The sequence below is a fragment of the Podarcis tiliguerta genome (assembly GCF_965153285.1).
Source record: "Podarcis tiliguerta genome assembly, chromosome: 4".
NCBI lineage: Eukaryota > Metazoa > Chordata > Lepidosauria > Squamata > Lacertidae > Podarcis > Podarcis tiliguerta.
This window is the reverse complement of record NC_139537.1, coordinates 23,256,661-23,275,275: the sequence shown is the minus strand read 5'-3', so window position 1 is coordinate 23,275,275 and position 18,615 is coordinate 23,256,661. Positions and strand designations below refer to the sequence as shown.

At 46.1% G+C, this 18,615-nt stretch overlaps 1 long non-coding RNA gene across 1 annotated transcript; it reads right to left on the bottom strand.

The window, feature by feature from the left end:
- Positions 1-8,182: 8,182 nt before the first annotated feature.
- LOC310676554 lies at positions 8,183-10,321 on the bottom strand. The gene is made up of 2 exons (XR_014510613.1): positions 10,268-10,321; positions 8,183-8,627 (listed from the first exon to the last, which is right to left on the bottom strand). It is a non-coding gene; the product is annotated as an uncharacterized lncRNA (long non-coding RNA).
- Between the last annotated feature and the right edge of the window lie 8,294 nt (positions 10,322-18,615).

Here is an 18,615-nt window from a genome sequence, read left to right as displayed (position 1 = left end):
CTGGGTCACTGAGAGGTGCAGTGCCGTCTCCCAGGGAAGGGGAGTGGACCTATCAGTTCATCCTTTGCAAACTGTCATGTAGGTGAGCAGAGGCAACATTAGCATAATAACTCATGATAAATTAGTCCCCAACCTGCAGTCTGAAATGGTAAAATCCAGGGAGGGGGGAGTTCTCTGTATAAGTCTTCTCCAACCAAGCAATGTGTACAAAAAATGTATATATCAGTGTGCGGCGAACACTGTACACAAAAATGCAAACGTTCGTGAAAATAAAAGTAAATGTGTACATTAGTCAAAAGTGTATACAAAAATGTGCATGTTCAGAGATATTTGCACTGAAAAGGTGACAAATTTTCATGAGGAAAATCGCAGTTTTCTGCAGAAACATGGAGATCTGGATTTAAGATTGGGAAAACGAGAAACTGAAGTTTACAGATTTCTCCCTCTGCGTGCTGATTCTTCTTGCAAACAGAACTACTCTGTCACTTTCCCGTGATTCCTGCCATTATTTCCAAAAATAATAATTGAAAGTGCTTTCCTTTCCTGCCAAGCCCCAGTTGTTTTTCTTTGGGAATCTGCAGGAGGAAGCAGGAGGGAGTAAACAGGAAAGTGCCAGCTGTTTCTAATTCATCTGACTGGAGAGCGAACATCTTAGCTGACATCTCAGCTGAACTGGATGCCCTCGACAATTTGTTCCTGGGGTGGGCTAACACTCCAAGTGGAGCAGAGCAGAGGCAAGATGCAAGCCAACCAATTGATATTCCAGATTAAACCGTGGCAATAGGTCTCTGTGGTAGTAGGTGCATTTCTCAGATACAAACCTCCTTCTCCAAAAAAGGCCATGTCTCTCACTTGTATCCACTGTCTATATTATCTGCAACCCTCTGACGGAAACTATAGCTCAATGGTGAACAATCTGCTTTGCATTCAACACGTCCCACATGCAGTCTCTGGCATCTCCAGGTAGGGCTCATCAGAAAGAAGCAGGAAAGGTAGAAAAATGTTTACTTCCAAGTATTGCATTTCAGGAAAGAAGCATGGCAGTAAAAAAGATTTAGTGAGAGAATGTTGTGTTTGAGAGACACACAACAGAGCACTTCAGTCATGCATGTTAGGGCTGGTTTGTCAGCTGGGGTTTAGGGAAGGACCGGAGCTCAGTGGAGGGGCAGCTGCTTGCAGGCAGAAGGTTCCAGGTTCAATTCCCAGCATCTCCAGGTAGGACTGGTCCCCTGTTTGAAACCCTGCAGAGCTGCTGCCAGTCAGTGTAGACAAAACTGAGCTAGATGGTAAAATGGTCCGTCTTGGTCCTCTCTCAACACACCTAGTCAGTGGCTTGGAAGCAAACAGTGGCAAGGAGAGTTATGGGGAAGAGGGTAGATCACTAAATTCGTGAATTCTGTAGTTGTGTCCCTCCCTCTATTCAAGTATAGCTCAGCTGGTTAGAGCATGGTGCTGATGCTGAGGTTGCAGGTTCAAACCCCGTACGGACAGCTGCAGATACCTGCATTGCAGGGGTCTGACTTCCAACTCCACAATTCTATGATTCTATGATCCCAGCCTTTCCAGGGCTTTTAAGGTCCCTTTTTCATTAACAAGCATAGAGCAAGCGAGGCAATGCAGTCATCTGAACCAGCTATGGTTTTTTTAAAAAAAGAAAAATGCTGGCAGCAAGTTTTCAGGAAACTATGTAGTGCACTGTGGCTAACTTAGAAGTCCCCATTCAAATCTCACCAAGAAGAAGAAGAAGAAGAAGAAGAAGAAGAAGAAGAAGAAGAAGAAGAAGAAGGGGAGTTTGAATTTGATATCCCTTTTTATCACTACCCTAAGGAGTCTCAAAGGGACGCGGGTGGTGTTGTGGGTTAAACCACAGAGCCTAGGACTTGCCGATCGGAAGGTCAGCGGTTCGAATCCCTGCGACGGGGTGAGCTCCCGTTGCTCGGTCCCTGCTCCTGCCCACCTAGCAGTTCGAAAGCATGCCAAAGTGCAAGTAGATAAATAGGTACCGCTCTGGCGGGAAGGTAAACGGTGTTTCCGTGCGCTGGTCTGATTCACTAGAAGCGGCTTAATCATGCTGGCCACATGACTTGGAAGCTGTACGCCGGCTGCCTCAGCCAGTAAAGCGAGATGAGCTCTGCAACCCCAGATTCGGCCACAGCTGGACCTAATGGTCAGGGGTCCCTTTACCTTTACCTTTAAGGAGTCTCAAAGCGGCTAACATTCTCCTTTCCCCTCCTCCCCCACAACAAACACTCTGTGAGGTGAGTGGGGCTGAGAGACTTCAGAGAAGTGTGACTGGCCCAAGGTCACCCAGCAGCTGCATGTGGAGGAGCGGGGAAGCGAACCCGGTTCACCAGATTACGAGACTACCACTCTTAACCACAACACCACACTCGTTCAGTGATCTTAGACATCCCCCCTCTCCTGAGCTTCAGTACTGCAACAGGGAGCTGCCGTATACCAGCTATTGGTCCATCTGTCAATATGGTCTGCAGCTGATTGGCAGCAGCTCTCCAGGGTTTCTGGAAGCAAGCATTCCCAGACTTACCTGGAGGTGCTGTGGATTGAACCAGCAACCTTCTGCATGCAAAACAGATGGTCTGACATTGAGCTACAGTCCATTCCTTTCATATGCAGCTGCAGAAGCAAAAGACAAATCACCTTAGGAAACAATATGCTCTGCTACTTTCTCTGCTAATGGTGAGCTCCTCCACCCAAGACACTGTTGGATAATTCATCCTCTCCGCAAAGAATTCTGGTGAAATTTCTGTCCACCAGCAGGGTGGGGGATTTTATGGTGCCATTTGTACCCAGCTTTCAAGGTCTCTTTCATCAGGTCTCAATAGGGATGGGAAAGAGGGGTGTGAGGCACTTTGCTTTCCCATTTGTTTTCATTTCGAAATGTTCATTTTGTTTCATCTCCCCCAAACTCCTACCCTGATCACAGCACCAGTCCATCTGTCTAAGGATTTGAAGTCTGCATGCCTCCAGATCCCCGCAGGGACTGGTAGCCACCTCAAGGGTCCTAACCCTGTGAGTAGGCACTGCTTTCAAGCAGCCTGCAAGACCCACGCTTTGATACTGACAGCCGAGGAGGATAATATTTGCAGTGCACTAAAAATGTTCACCTCACAGTCACAGCACGAGCCCCGGTATTTGCATATTGTGGAGCTGCTGTAACCAGCAGGGCTGAGGGTTATTTTTAGCAGTGATTGTCTAGAATTATGGGCTGCGCTGCAGCTTTTCGCTCGGAAGTGCTGGTGGGAAGAAAAACTGACGGTGCAATCGTAATTGTGTCTTTGTTAGCGGGATTCTCTTCCAGCAATCTGGGTATCAGCACTTTCAATTTCCTATTCCTTCGAGATGAACTTACCAAAGCCATTACTCCCTCCGTCGCCCCCCCCCCCTTTCTGCCTTCGCACTGTACAACAAATCGCATCCTACTTCATCATATCCAAATTAGCGTGTCAATATAATTGCACGGTGCAATTATAAAACAGCGCTTCCCCCAACTAAGGAGCTATCAGAATTGGTTCCCTATTGGTTTTTAATTACAAGCTAAACACAATTGTTAAACCGGGAAATCTTAAGAATATTACACGCCTCTGACACCGAGGCAATGGATTATCTATCATGTTATATAATTGACTCCACAGAATAGTAGAATTTCCATTAGCTGAACCCACGAGCGCAGCTCCTTAATTCTCTGGATTTCTGATGCTGCCACAACAGGACACACAATGGATATAAAACCAGAGGAACTGACATGCTGAGTCAGACCAAAGGGACATTCTGAGCTCAGCATCTGCACTGCTGGAAAGGCTCACATCTCAGCAGTGGAGAACGTGGATTGCCTGCAGAATTTCTTTGGTTTGGTCCCCAGCACAGAGATATGGAATCTTTTTTCAGCCTGGGGGTCTCATTCCCTGATGGGGAACCTTTGGCAGGACATACGCAAGGGGTGGGTTGGCCAACCAGAAGCAGAATAAAAATTAAAATGGGCAGGGTAGTGACTCTTGCCGTGGGACAGTGGGCTACATTCTAGCTGTGCAAAAGCTATCCTTCCTCCTCTATCCAGGCACACAAGAAAAAGAAGAAGAGTTTGGATTTGATATCCCGCCTTTCACTCCCCTTCAGGAGTCTCAAAGCAGCTAACAATCTCCTTTCCCTTCCTCCCCCACAACAAACACTCTGTGAGGTGAGTGGGGCTGAGAGACTTCAAAGAAGTGTGACTGGCCCAAGGTCACCCAGCAGCTGCATGTGGAGGAGCAGAGACGCAAACCTGGTTCCCCAGATTACGAGACTACCGCTCTTAACCACTACACCACACTGGCTCTCAAGGGACATTATCACTGTTATGGTGGATAATGATGATGAATATTCTAACTTTATTGGCCACCATTCGCCCAAGGTCCCAAATTGTTGCAACAATTTAAAATGCATGATTAAAACCCATTTTATAAATAGCAAAGAATGCAATCGCAAAAACAGGGTGGGACCTAAAGATGTACATCTCAGGGGTCAGAGGCTGTGGTAAAGACGTGTATCTTCAGCATTCGTATGGTGAAGAAGGAAGATGCAGCTCTGTGGGGAGAGAGTTCTACAGCTCAGTAGCGGCCACAGAGAATGCCCTCTCCTGAACCACCATCACCCTGATCTAGTTGCACTTTCCCAAACAATAGGCGAACTGAAACACAACTGACCTACGAAATTTGTCACTTATCTGAATTTCGTTGTGCAGTGCGCTGACCAAAAAATGTTCACAAAAATGCACATATTAGGAAAAAGTGTGCATGCAAATGAATATATTGGTGAAAATAACACACACACACACACACACACACATGCATTATATTAGGGAAAATTGCTTGCAAAAATGTGTACGTTAATCAAAAGTGCGTATAAAAATGTGTTTATTAGGAGAACCTCACACTAAAATGCTGGTGAATTTTCACAAAGTTTTTTTTAGAAAAAGTTGTAAGAAATTGCATATTGCTGCAAAATGTGGAGAACTGGATTCAAGATCAGGGGGAAACAAGAAACAGGGAGAACCAAACCTAGCAGCTTCTTCCATCCCTGCAGACAGCATTGACAGTGCCTGACTGGACAGATTAACAATTTGATTTACTAGGAGGCAGCGTCTTATATATTAAACACAAAATGAAATATGTACAAAAATCTGCTTGCTCTTAAAAAAAATAAAATCCAAGCTTAGGCAGCAATGGGGCAAAGAAAACCTGAAGCAAAATTTACAAATTTGTCCATTTCTTCTTCTGGCCAGCCATCTCCAGGCTTGCTCCCTCCTTCTGAAACAGAGATGGGGGGAGGAGGAATCAGGCTTGTCTGCTTCTCTGATCTGGCATTAGAAAGCAACTGCGGGTGCCAAGGGAACTGGAGGCAAAGATTTATTTGACTCTCATCAACTTCGCTGTGCAGCCAGGGAAGACCCAGCACCTTGATGGCCAAGGAAGCATCAGCACTTCTCGTTTCTTAGTTTCCATAGCAATGCACAGGAGTTTTCGCAAGTGGCAAATGTCACTTCCCTGCAAAATGTCAACTTTCGGGGTGGGGGGGCGGGGGGAGGAGAGAAGAAAGGTGAGAAGCCACCTGGGGCATGTTCATGAAAATGCATGCGTTTCTCCACGCAGAGGAATTTCTCTGGCATTACTCTTCACCACCCCCACTCTCCAAAAAAGGAATATCATGCTAATAACAGAGATTTTAAAATCCACACTACATACGTGTAAACTACAATGGTACCTCGGGTTAAGTACTTAATTCATTCCGGAGGTCCGTTCTTAACCTGAAACTGTTCTTAATCTGAGATACCACTTTAGCTAATGGGGCCTCCCGCTGCCGCCGTGCTGCCGTTGCACGATTTCTGTTCTCATCCTGAAGCAAAGTTCTTAACCCAAGGTAATATTTCTGGGTTAGCGGAGTCTGTAACCTGAAGCGTATGTAACCCAAGGTACCACTGTACTGCAAAAAAGCACACAAACCACTCCGGTTAATACTTCGATAGAAAGTTTTATTGCATCTGACTCTGGTTTAGGTTTTTAACAACTGGTACATAATATAACCTGAAATTGTGTTTTAATTATTTAGTCTGTTTAGTCATGCATTTAAAATGTTGTAATGTTCTTATTATTGAAAGTGTTTATTTGGATCGCTGAAACATTCCGAAATCTTTTGGTGCTTGGCTGCCTACTGTAATGATACTTTGATATACAGCCCTGTTCATAGAATCATAGAGAATTGCAGGGTTGGAAGGGCTCCAAGGGTCATCTAGTCCAGCCCCCTGCAATGAAGAAGAGTCCACAACCTCCTGAGGGAAACTGTTCTTGTCTCACTGTCTGATCCCGTAAGCTCAGGTATGGGGATCCTAAGGCCCAGGTGGCAAATCCAGCTCTCCAGCTCTCTCCAGCTGACCCTTGGGAATCTCCCTGGGCTTCTGAGCCATATTTCTTACCATGTAAATGTTACCTTTGTACAGCAGACCAGTTTCTACACAGATTCTCAAGTCATCTTCCATCCGGCCAAGGAACAGGCATTATCAGAGTCCAATGAGAGATGCTAGCTAGGCAATAACACCCAGGAAAGGTACAAAGCAGGGCTGGTCAGAGGGGGCGTGGCCTGGGAAGGGTGTGTGGCCTTGGGGAGAGTTCCAAGGGGCAGGCAGAGAGGCCAGCAGGGCGAATTGGGGCCCCAGGCCTGATATTCCCCACTCCTGTGCTACAGTAACTAATGTCCAGGCCTGGCCTTCATTTGCAAATGCTGGCAGTTCAGAACACATTGTCTCAGTGGCGTAGCATGGGGGGTGCAGGGGGGGGCCGGCCACACCGGTCGCAACATCTGAGGGGGGCGCGCTCGCACTCACAGCTCTCTGCCCCTACCTGGCTCACTCACTCTCTCTCACTGCAGTGCTGGCTGTGCGAATCCGATCAGAGCCGCCGGGTCGCCGCCCACTGTGGAGGGGGGGTGCCAGGCGTGTGGTGCAGTGCGGAGAGAGAGTGAGGGACTATCTGGGGGAGGGACAGTGCAGCGGGGGGCGCAAATTACTTGCCTTGCCCCGGGTTAGGGGGCGCAAATTACTTGCCTTGCCCCGGGTGCTGACAACCCACGCTACGTCACTGCATTGTCTTAATGTCATTTGTTGGAACAAACATCAGTGAATGCTGACAATGCATGAACGACTGTCAACATTCACTGTCCCATATCTCTGCGTTTTGGAAGATTCACAATATCTGCTTGGGACTTCCAGCACTCACCGTGGGACTGCATGCCAGATCCTCTATCTTTGCCAACTAGCATGAATGAGCAGTGCTGCTAACTGATACACTTGAGCACTGTTTGCCTCCCATTAACTTGGTACATCTTAACATGAGCTGCCTGGCTATGGCTCACCTGCCTTAATAGCAAAAGCAAGTCTCTACAAAAGAGCGAGTGCTAAACCTGAGCATGAATTCACAAGATTAACTGCACCGAAATGGAGCTAAGTTGACTGCTCAAAAGCTCTTTGCACTTAACATCCAGCAAGCTGACAGCTTTGCTTTTGTCTAGGGCTTGTATTCCCTTTTGTTAAAAAAAAAAATCTTCAATGGTGGAAAACAAGGCAAAGTGGAGATTTCACATTTTCCAGAATTATTCCTGGAATGCAGACTCAAAAGAGCCGTGCTGCATTTTCTAATGCATTAAAAAGTCCCGTTCCACATGCTGACACAAAATGTCTCTAAATGGAATATCTTGGGCTCCCAGGGAAGGTTGGTCCATTAGGACAAAGGAGACAGTGCGCCACCAGTCTCAGTCTAACCTCAGCCACTTGCCCACCTTCTCACAACCAGCCCACGGGATGGCCCTGACTATCAGCCACTGCCTCCTTGGTTTTGGAAGATGGCACAAAGGAAGAACGTTGCCTCAGGAGAGTGAGGAAAATTCTCAGGGATGATTCACACCCTGGCCGGCACTTTCTTGATCTCCTGCCCTCAGGCAGAAGATATAGAAGCATGATTCGTCGCACCAACAGGGTAAAGAACAGCTTCTATCCGTGGGCTGTTAGGCTGCTGAATGAAAAGATAACAACAGGGCAAGTGACTTTCGGGTTTGGTGGGTGTGCGTCAGTAAACGGGGGGAATTAAGACTAAGTGAGCTGAGTGGAGGGTGCTCGTGTAATCTCACTGTATACAAGTTGTACAAGTGACAATAAAGTATTTAATTTCATTTTCATTTCACATGGAGCATAAAGCTACCCATGGCTATTAGCAATGTTGGCTATGCTCTGCCTGCACAGTCAAGAGGCAGTAATGCTTCTGAATACCAGTTGCTGGAAATCACAGGAGGGCAAAGTGATGTTGTGCTTCATTCCTACTTAAGGTTCTCCTCCAGGGATCTGGGTGGCCATTGGCCTTGGTCCAGCAGGCTCTTCTTGTGTTCCGTGGCCTTGTAGAACTCAGCAGAAAGGAGGATGTGGACAAAACTGGAATTCTCCATCTATCATTGGCTCTGGCTCCACCTGTCATTGAGTACCATGTGAGTCACCTCTGCTGGCTTAGGACATAATGGAAGACTTGGACTCTAAAGTATGCTGGGCCAAGTTGTTTATAAGACTTCATAACCTGCGCCTTGAATCGTTCCTGGGTAAGAAGAGGGATATACTACAAACATATGGTCCCAGTAGCTTGTTGCTGCTAGGAAGCAGGACTTCACATTCTGTAGTTTTCAATATTATGAATTTCTGAGTATGAGCTTTTAGTAAAATTATATATTTTCAGTATGGTAGTATTTATACTTCTTATACTTACATGTACTACTACTTATCCACTCCAGGTAAGTTCAAGAAGAAAGTGGAAAGAGAGTGAGAGAGAGCATTCCTTACTCCACGGGGATTGTTTGTGAATATTCATTCAATACGAATATTCAACATGAATATTGATTAATTTGAAATATCAACTAAGTCTACAGCACAGCCATTTGCTGTGCATTCCAGGAAAACCATGAACCACTGAAAAAGAAAAAAATTACAAGGCATACTTCCCCGTTTTGACAGTAATTATAGTTAGAACAGCTGCAAAACCACTGAAAGAAGTGAGTCAGGTTCATAATATACCAATAGGGCTTGAAAAAATAAAAACTATATTATTCCAGGGCCCTTTCTGAATTTTACATAAAACGAGGACCTGTCCTGGTTGGGATGCATGGAACCTCTTGCTGCATATTCCCAGCTCAGTTCCCAATATTTGGGAGCTCCCAAGAGCCTTTGTCAAGCCCCTCCAGACATCCTTTTGTGTGTGTGCATTCACTTTCTCCTTGCCAGCTCAGGATTTTAGAAACTTTTGTCACCTTTTACTCACTTTTTCTCTAAACTAAGCTAAGCTAAACTACTGTGATGGTATGCAATTCTACTTTCAATAAAGTTTGCATCTAAAGCATGCAAAATTGGCCACACCGGAAACCAAAAACATGTGACAAAGCATATTTTCTCAGAAGTTGCCCCATTAAGCTCGTATAATCACAGAGTTGGAATATCATTGAGTCAAATATCATATAGTCCACTGCCCTGCTGATGCAGGATATTCACTGTGGCAGCATCTTTGATAGGAGGCTGTCCAGGCCCTGCTTAAATCTTTTAATGAAGAAGCACCAACCAACTTCTGATGCAGTTCACTGTCAAAAGCACATTACCATCAAGAAGCTCTTCCCAAGGCTGAAATCCCATTTCCTACAATTTGAACTCATTGTTTTCTGCCTGCCCTGGAAAACAAATGTGCTTCATCATCTATGCGACATATATTTGAAGATGGCTATCGTATAGTTAAAGCTATGGTTTCCCCAGTAGTGATGTATGGAAGTGAGAGCTGGACCATAAAGAAGGCTGATCACCGAAGAATTGATGCTTTTGAATTATGGTGCTGGAGAAAACTCTTGAGAGTCCCATGGACTGCAAGAAGATCAAACCTCTCCATTCTGAAGGAAATCAGCCCTGAGTGCTCACTGGAAGGATAGGTCGTGAAGCTGAGGCCCCAATACTTTGGCCACCTTGTGAGAAGAGAAGACTCCCTGGAAAAGACCCTGATGTTGGGAAAGATGGAGGGCACATGGAGAAGGGGACAGCAGAGGACGAGATGGTTGGACAGTGTTCTCGAAGCTACCAGCATGAGTTTGACCAAACTGTGGGAGGCAGTGGAAGACAGAAGTGCCTGGCATGCTCTGGTCCATGGGGTCACGAAGAGTTGGGCACGACCAAACGACTAAACAACAACAACAATCATATCACCTCTTAATCATCCCCAACTCTCTCAACCATTCCTCATAGGACTTGGTCTCCTTCCCATCTTTATTGTCTTTCATTGGACAGGTCCATTGTGATGTAGCCCACAGAGGGTTCTTTAGACTGAAGCCTTGGTGTTTCAATCTTATTGGCTGTAGTGAGACTTGTGCTTGCACAAGCTTTTTTCCAAAACACCCACAGTGCTATCTCCCCTGTTGGAGGCAATATGCTTCTGAATACCAGTTGCTGTGAAGGGGTCAGTTCTGTGGCAATAAGCCTTCTGCCTGCATGCTTCTCACGGATATTTGTTTGACCACTGTGAGAACAGGATGCTGGACTAGAAGCAGCAAGCCCTTCTTGCATTCTTAGCTACTGTGCATGCAGAATCCCCATTCATTGTTTGTGGAGTGAGCCAATCCATTTGTGCAATGGAATGAATGCATAGATTGGCTCCCTCGCTGAGCAAATGTGGAACTGGTTGAGCAAAACTGGTTGTGCAAAATCGCTGCTGCATCCTGGATAGATTGTTGGAAATGGTATGCAAGCTTCCGTCTGGTTTAATTCATCAGGCTGAATGAGGGAAAGTTATTCCTCAAGAAATCCAGCACAGAAACACATGCTTGGGTAAATCTGTTCAAAAACTCTTTGCATCTTACAAGAGCCTAGGTAGCATTCTAGCAGGAAGCCAGACTGAGTTCATGCTGGGCACCCGAAACCAGATCTTGATGGAATAAACTGTGAAACATAAACAAATCTGGGAGGGGAATAATGGCTGTGCGGAATAAGGCTCCTTTTCCTCATTTATTAATTTGTCTGTCTTTCTTTGAAAGAATTAAGTTTCCTTCCCAGGAGCAGGTGAGGAACAAGAATGTGAAGCAGCACGATCAGGTTTCATCAGTAGCAGCGCAAGACTAAGGAAAGCAGCCATTAAATTAATCCTCGTCTTCAGACAACTTTGACTTGGAGTCTGCAGGTGGTAAAAAAAGAAATTGGGCAAAAGGTAACAGCAGAGTGATCTGTTCTTTCCTTTAGTGAAGCCCATGGCAAAGTGTTGGTTCAGCTTATCTATCTGCACGTCTGTTACAATATCTGGGTCACTTTGTCCATTGCCACTTTCAGAGAGTCCCATATGCTTTCTACATTCATCGAGTTTCTATCTACCACCTAAAATTCATGGCAAGGTATTTTAGACTAAAAGAAAGTGAATAGCCTAAGTTCACCCAGTTTGCTTGGTGGTTGAGTGAGAATTCGAATCCAGGTCTTAGTCAAAATCCAACCCTCCATCAGCCTATATGCCACACTGAGAGATCCTTAGGATTCATGACATATAGAAAAATAACACTGGCTCTGCCCCTCATTGCTGTTCCAACTGCCCTACATCACTTGGAGGAAACTCTTCTCAAGTGGGAAGACCCCTGTACTTGGGGTTCCACCCCACACATTCTAGAGCCCTGAGTTGTTCTAGAGCAGGCATGTCTAACAGGTAGATCGTGATCTACCAGTAGATCACTGGACATCTGTGGTAGATCACTGGTAGATCACTGGATCCCCCCAAAGAAGCTCAACATCTTTGGCTCCCCTAAGAAAAACTCAACAGCTTTGACCTGAACCCAAAAAAAGGGGGTCAATCACTGCCAGTTTTTAACTCTGTGAGTAGATCGCAGTCTCTTGGGAGTTGGCCACCCCTGCTCTAGAGTATAAGAGGCTCCCTGTCATCTCTGTCTCCTTCCCCCACCAAACACATATTCACTGAACAGGGTTTTATTTCACACCATCTTGAGAAGCTAATATAGGGCAATGCGGATGGGAGAGAGAATCGCCAGGAGATCTGATCTTCACCCAGCAGCAGGGCTATTTGTATATTCAAGAGCTTTGTCTCTCTTCAGATGCTAAGAGACCAATGCATATTCACAGCAGTAACAACAAAGAGAGGCTGCAAAAAGGAAATTAGCATTGTAAAATTCTTCGGGGGGGGGGGGGTGTTGCTCCCTTAGGGAGAAACTTCTTTTATTTTTAGCTCTGTGTTAGAGAAAGTGCTACCACAGTCACCTAACGCACTGATAAGTTCCTTGGCTGCTAACATTACACTTGGAGACTACACCAATGAGATGCAGAAAAACTCAGTAACTTCTTCAAGGAGAAATGCATGATTTGATTGCTCTCAGTTGTTGGGTCTTCAACCAGGGCCTTGATTAAAAGGAGTGAGTTTTCACCCCTTTGGCATATTTGTTTGTTTATTATATTTATATACCGCCCTACATCATAAGATCTCAGGGTGGTTCACGGGGTAAAATACAGGATAAATTGGGCCATAAAAACTTTGGAGAATAGCTAGGGCAAGGCTAATGAATCTTTTTCAGCCGGGGGCGGCCACATTTCCTTCTGTGCAACCTTCTGGAGGTCACATATTAGTGGTGGGCAGAACCAGAGGCAAAAGGAAGCACAACAATAAATGTGAATTTTGCCTTTGTATAGAAGGATCATTTCATCACACACTCTCCCACACATACATCCCTCTCTATCTTCCATGCAGGCAAACAGGAAGCATGATGAGAATTCAAGGGCAAAAACCAGCCAGGCAAAAACATTCAAGGAAGGTGCGAAGCAGGGCAGGTGACAAGTGTGGCCAGGAAGCTAGCTCCACCCTATGCAGAAAGCCACCTCTGGGGAAACCCAAATGCAGTTGGCACGAGTTTGAGCCACACAAGGGCAGGAAAGCCAGCAAGTCATTTAAAATGGAGGAGGAGGAGGAGGAGGAAGGGGGAAAGAAAGAGTTAAAAGGCTGATAATTACATCTTCCAAGGCCTGGACAAATACTATGAATGGTTCTGCTGTGCTTCACAGGACCTTAGAGGTTATGGTCATGGTTCTATCTATGGTTGCAAAGATATCGCAACTGCTAGGCACAAGCTTCTAGACACAAGCCACCATCAACCTTTCAATGCCTGCAGAATGTGCTACATCCTAAGATATGGCACAATGGCTGAAGGTAGGCACACCTTTGCAGGTTGCCTTGAGCCCCACATGGCATGGCATTCAACTGATATCCTCCCAGTATCCACTGCAGATGAGGAACGCGGGTGGTGCTGTGGTCTAAACCACACAGCCTAGGGCTTGCCAATCAAAATGTCGGCGGTTCAAATCCCCGCAACGGGGTGAGCTCCTGTTGTTCAGTCCCTGCTCCTGCTAACCTAGCAGTTCAAAAGCACACCAGTCCAAGTAGATATATAGGTACCACTCCAGCGGGAAGGTAAACGGCGTTTCCGTGCACTGCTCTGGTTCGCCAGAAGTGGCTTAGTCATGCTGGCTACATGACCCAGATGCTGGCTGCAGACAAACGCTGACTGCCTCGGCCAGTTAAGCAAGATGAACTCCGTAACCCCAGAGTCGTTCGCGACTGGACTTAACTGTCAGGGGTCCCTTTACTTTTACCTTTTTACCCACCGCAAATGGCAAAAAAAACCCAGGAAAAATAACCAGAAGCTGAAATGTAACCTCCGCATATGGATGTCTTTTACAAGTAACAGCGAACATATTTTCTTTCGTTGGAACCATAATTATACAAAACAAAGCATTTGCACCAAAAGAGCTAAAGGCATAAGTAATTGGTTTAACACATGAACAATGGAATAGTTCCTCTGAGGCCAAAGGCAAAATTATAGTTCTTTCTTGTGAGCTTCATAGTCAGCCGGTCAAAGCGTTCCTCAAATCCACCAAGGTGATGCATACTTTGCAAATTGCGTTAGTCCCAAAAGAATTTGCAGCTTGAATGGCATAGCCTTAAAATTATAATACAGGAAATAATATAACAAATAATTCCAGACACACACACACACACACCATCCCCTTACCTTATATATACATGAATTCAATTAACCTTATGCAAAAAAAAGTGGGCATGCTAAGTTAGCAGAAGTTGGATATGTTTAGTTTCCCACCACAGGGTGGTAAGGGAGAAGCTTAAGGAGAAGGGTATAGAGTTCATCACACCACTTCATAATCGATCTCTGCTATGTACAAAATTTGGAAGAGCATCTTCCAGGGTTGAAGAAGGTTGTGGAGTCGTATCCAGAAAGGCACAACACCCAAACGTTTCATTTTTAAAATTCACTGGCAAACTCACAAAAGAGCAAGCTAGAAAAATAGTGACAGCCGTTTCCTCCATTCCTGCACACTCCTTTGCTAGTGGAAGGGTTTGCTGGAAACAGATCCACACACATTTTCTGGAAATGCTCGTAGGTCTACCTAACCTGCCCTGCTCCACTCAGTAGCTACTGCAGCTTTTAAGGTATGGAAATGGTTAAAACATAGTAAAAGCATACACAAGCCATTCACGATTTCTCCTCCCAATCCTCCAAGGAAGGAGAAGAAGAAGAAGAGGAAGAAGAAGAAGAAGAAGAAGAAGAAGAAGAAGAAGAAGAAGAAGAAGAAGAATGCTTAAGTAAAAAATAGATGTTTGTTATAGAAAGAGACTCCCAGTTGCTTGCTTGCACAAAACAAGCTCACAAAACAAATACAGAACTAAACACACACACACAAAGCTCCACAAAGTAGGAAATACTCCCTGTTGGTTTTCCATCCTTCAGGGAAACAGTTCTGAACATGCTCAGAACCAATTATAGAATCACAGAATTTTAGAGTTAGAAGGGACCTCAAGGGTCATCTAATCCAACCCCGTGCATACAGGAATCCTACCGACAGCCATCCCTGGGTGGACTCCAACCACCAACAGTAAGACACACTGACAGACGCTTACATACGCTTCAGGTTACATACGCTTCAGGTTACAGACTCCGCTAACCCAGAAATAGTACCTCGGGTTAAGAACTTTGCTTTAGGATGAGAACAGAAATCGCATGGCGGGGGCAGTGGGAGGCCCCATTAGCTAAAGTGGTACCTCAGGTGTCAGGGAACTGCCATCAGCTCAGAGGCGAGAGGTGGAAGCCTCTGAAGATCGTGCGAAGCAGCTCTTCCTCCGGTGAGGAGGGAAGCCCCGCCTCCAGTGGGGAAGGGATGCAGGACTCGGAAGATGCTAGAGAGAGCCACAACACCGAGCCTGAGCAAAGCGGGGGAGAGGCAAGTCCCCCTTTGCCAATGCAGTCGGTTTATGCGCAGAGAGGGGAGGAGAAGGATAGGGGTCAAAAGACTGTTATGTTGGGGAAGGTTTGAGGGCCGCCCACTCCCAGATTCTGCTAGCGACTGAGCAGACATGGACTTGAGACGCTCTGCACTGTAAATGTTTTTGTACAGATAATAAAGCCTGGAAAAGACCGGTGGGAGTCTTGCCTGTGGTACCACAGGTTACAGACGCTTCAGGTTACAGACTCCACTAACCCAGAAATAGTACCTTGGGTTAATAACTTTGCTTCAGGATGAGAACAGAAATTGTGCTCCGGCAGCACGACAGCAGCTGGAGGCCCCACTAGCTAAAGTGGTGCTTCAGGTTAAGAACAGTTTCAGGCTAAGAATGGACCTCCAGAACGAATTAAGTTCTTAACCCGAGGTACCACTGTATAGTAGCTGTGCAAGACAGGCCCTATATCAACAGATGGATTAAGAGACTTCCTTCAGGTATACTGGGCCAAGGCCGTTTAGGGCTTTAAAGGTCAGCACCAACCCTTTGAATTGTGCTCGGAAACATACTGGGAGCCAATGTAGGACTTTCAGGACTAGTGTTATATGGTCTCAGAGGCCACTCCCAGTCACCAGTCTAGCTACCACACTCTGGATTAGTTGTAGTTTCTGGGTCACCTTCAAAGGTAGCCCCATGCAGAGCACATTGCAGTAATCCAAACGGGAGATAACCAGAGCATGCACCACTCTAGTGAGACAGTCTACGGACAGATAGGGTGTCGGCCTGCATACCAGATGGAGCTGGTAGACAGCTGCCCTGGACACAGAATTGACCTGCACCTCCATGGACAGCTGTGAGTCCAAAATGACTCCCAGGCTGTGCACCTACTCCTATTAGCTGTGATGGCTGTGCCCTTCCTCCACAGCTGGAGGAAATACTCCCAAATACTAGTTGCTGGAAACCACTAGACAGGAGAGTGCTCTTGTGCTCAGAGCCTGCTTGTGGGTTTTCCACAGGCATCTGATTTTCCCCTGTGAGAACAAGATGCTGTGCTAGAAGGGCTATTGGCCTGAATCCATTCCACCACCCACCACTGTTGACAAACCTGTGCACACCACACAAATTCCCTGGATGAGGTGAACGGCTTGCAGACAATAGGTGTCTAGAATTCCTTCGGAGGGCTGCAAGTGCTGTGGGTATGGGTCAAAATCAGCCAGTGGACCTTATGTTTTGCAGCTGAAATTGGCGTAGGAGGTGGAGGAGTCAACAACTGACACACCTTGCCTCCTTTTCAAAGCCGTCAAAATCCCTCTTAGCCAAAACCTCAGCTGAGGGGGAAATCAGAGAGCAAGTTCAGAAGTATGCATTTTTTGCTCGAGGTTATCTAAACAAGCAGATGTAATATATAAGTACACGCAGCCGTAAATTCTTAAAGCAAAGCAACGTTCTACTCCGGCCAGGGCTTATGCAAATAAAACATTTTGTTTGCTCACAGTTATATTTATAGTGCTGATTCAGTGATAGATAGATGGAGGGAGAAAAAAACAAGCAGTTCTTTAAAAAGCCACACATTTATGTATTATGTATGTGTTCCAGAAGTAGTTTGCAAAACAATTGAGGTCATCTCTGAATTTACTATCACCTAGCACTGCCACGGACAACCAAGCCTTTTTCTGTGCTTGAGACACAGATATAAACAGCAGGCACCCTTGAGAATTTGAAAGGGCTCTACAATGGAAACCCTTATATAAAAGCTTTGTAGGTGAGCTTAGATAGTAGAATCTAAGCTCTCGCCGCTTGTTATAAATAGTTTTTGCTTTCCTAAGGCTTCTGCTAGTGTCTTCTGTACCACCTCACCTCTTCTGGGGTCAGGGAGGTGAAGTGTTTCTCTCCAAAGCAGAGGGGAAATGTTGTACACAGGGAAAACGGGGGCCCATAGGAATTTAGGTCACCGCCTTTCCACCTTAACTCTTCATTGTCAAAAGTACACTTAGAAGTTAGGGAAAGGCAAGTCTGTTGGACCTGCATCTCTCAGCTACCCTAGGTGTGCACCCAATGAGGCAGTTGCAGCAAACAGAGGTCCTGTCCCTGACCTCAGCTTATGTCTCCTGCTTGGACTACTGCAATGCGCTCTACGTGGGGCTACCTTTGAAGGTGACCCGGAAACTACAACTAATCCAGAACGCAGCAGCCAGACTGGTGACTGGGAGCGGCCGCCGAGACCATATAACACCGGTCTTGAAAGACCTACATTGGCTCCCAGTACGTTTCCGGGCACAATTCAAAGTGTTGGTGCTGACCTTTAAAGCCCTAAACGGCTTCGGTCCAGTATACCTGAAGGAGCATCTCCACTCCCATCATTCTACCCGGACACTGAGGTCCAGCACCGAGGGCCTTCTGGCAGTTCCCTCATTGTGAGAAGCCAAGTTACAGGGAACCAGGCAGAGGGCCTTCTCAGTAGCGGCGCCCTCCCTGTGGAATGCCCTCCCACCAGATGTCAAAGAGAAGAACAACTACCAGACTTTGAGAAGACATCTGAAGTCAGCCCTGTTTAGGGAAGCTTTTAATGTTTGATGCATCACAGTATTTTAATATTCTTTTGGAAGCCGCCCAGAGTGGCTGGAGAAACCCAGCCAGATGGGCAGGGTATAAATAATAAATTATTATTATTATTATTATTATTATTATTATTATTATTATTATTATTATCTGACACCCGAACTGTGTGCCAGCAGGTAGAGATTGTCTGTGTGTCACCTGCTTCTGCCCTGTCACCTTCAGTCCTCTCCTGGTCCTGGGAGACAGTGGAGAAGAGGAGGAACAGGAGGTGGTTGTTGGTGTGGAAGCCCTTGATTCTACAGCAGCCTGACCTGTCTCTTCCTCCTCCTGCAACTGTCATTTACTCCCCACTCCTGCATCTTCTCCTGCCTCTGACTCTCGTCTCCTGGCTGTTACAGGTTCCCCCAGTTCACTGATCCCTTCGCCCAACCCCCTTTCTCCTGCTGCTCACTCCTCAGGGCCCAACCAGTCCCTGACACAATGGGCACCAGCGACTTCTTCATGCTGACTAGAGAACTGGCATGCATATTTGCACCTAGGGTGACCTATCTTAAAATAGTCCTCTGGTCTGAAGATCTCCCCTGTTGGAAGGGCTGTTTCATCCAAGCCCAGATTAAAGATAAAGAACCACAACCATAAAGATAAAGAACTTCCTGACAGTAAGAGCTGTTTGACAGTGGAATTTGCTGCCAAGGAGTGTGGTGGAGTCTCCTTCTTTGGA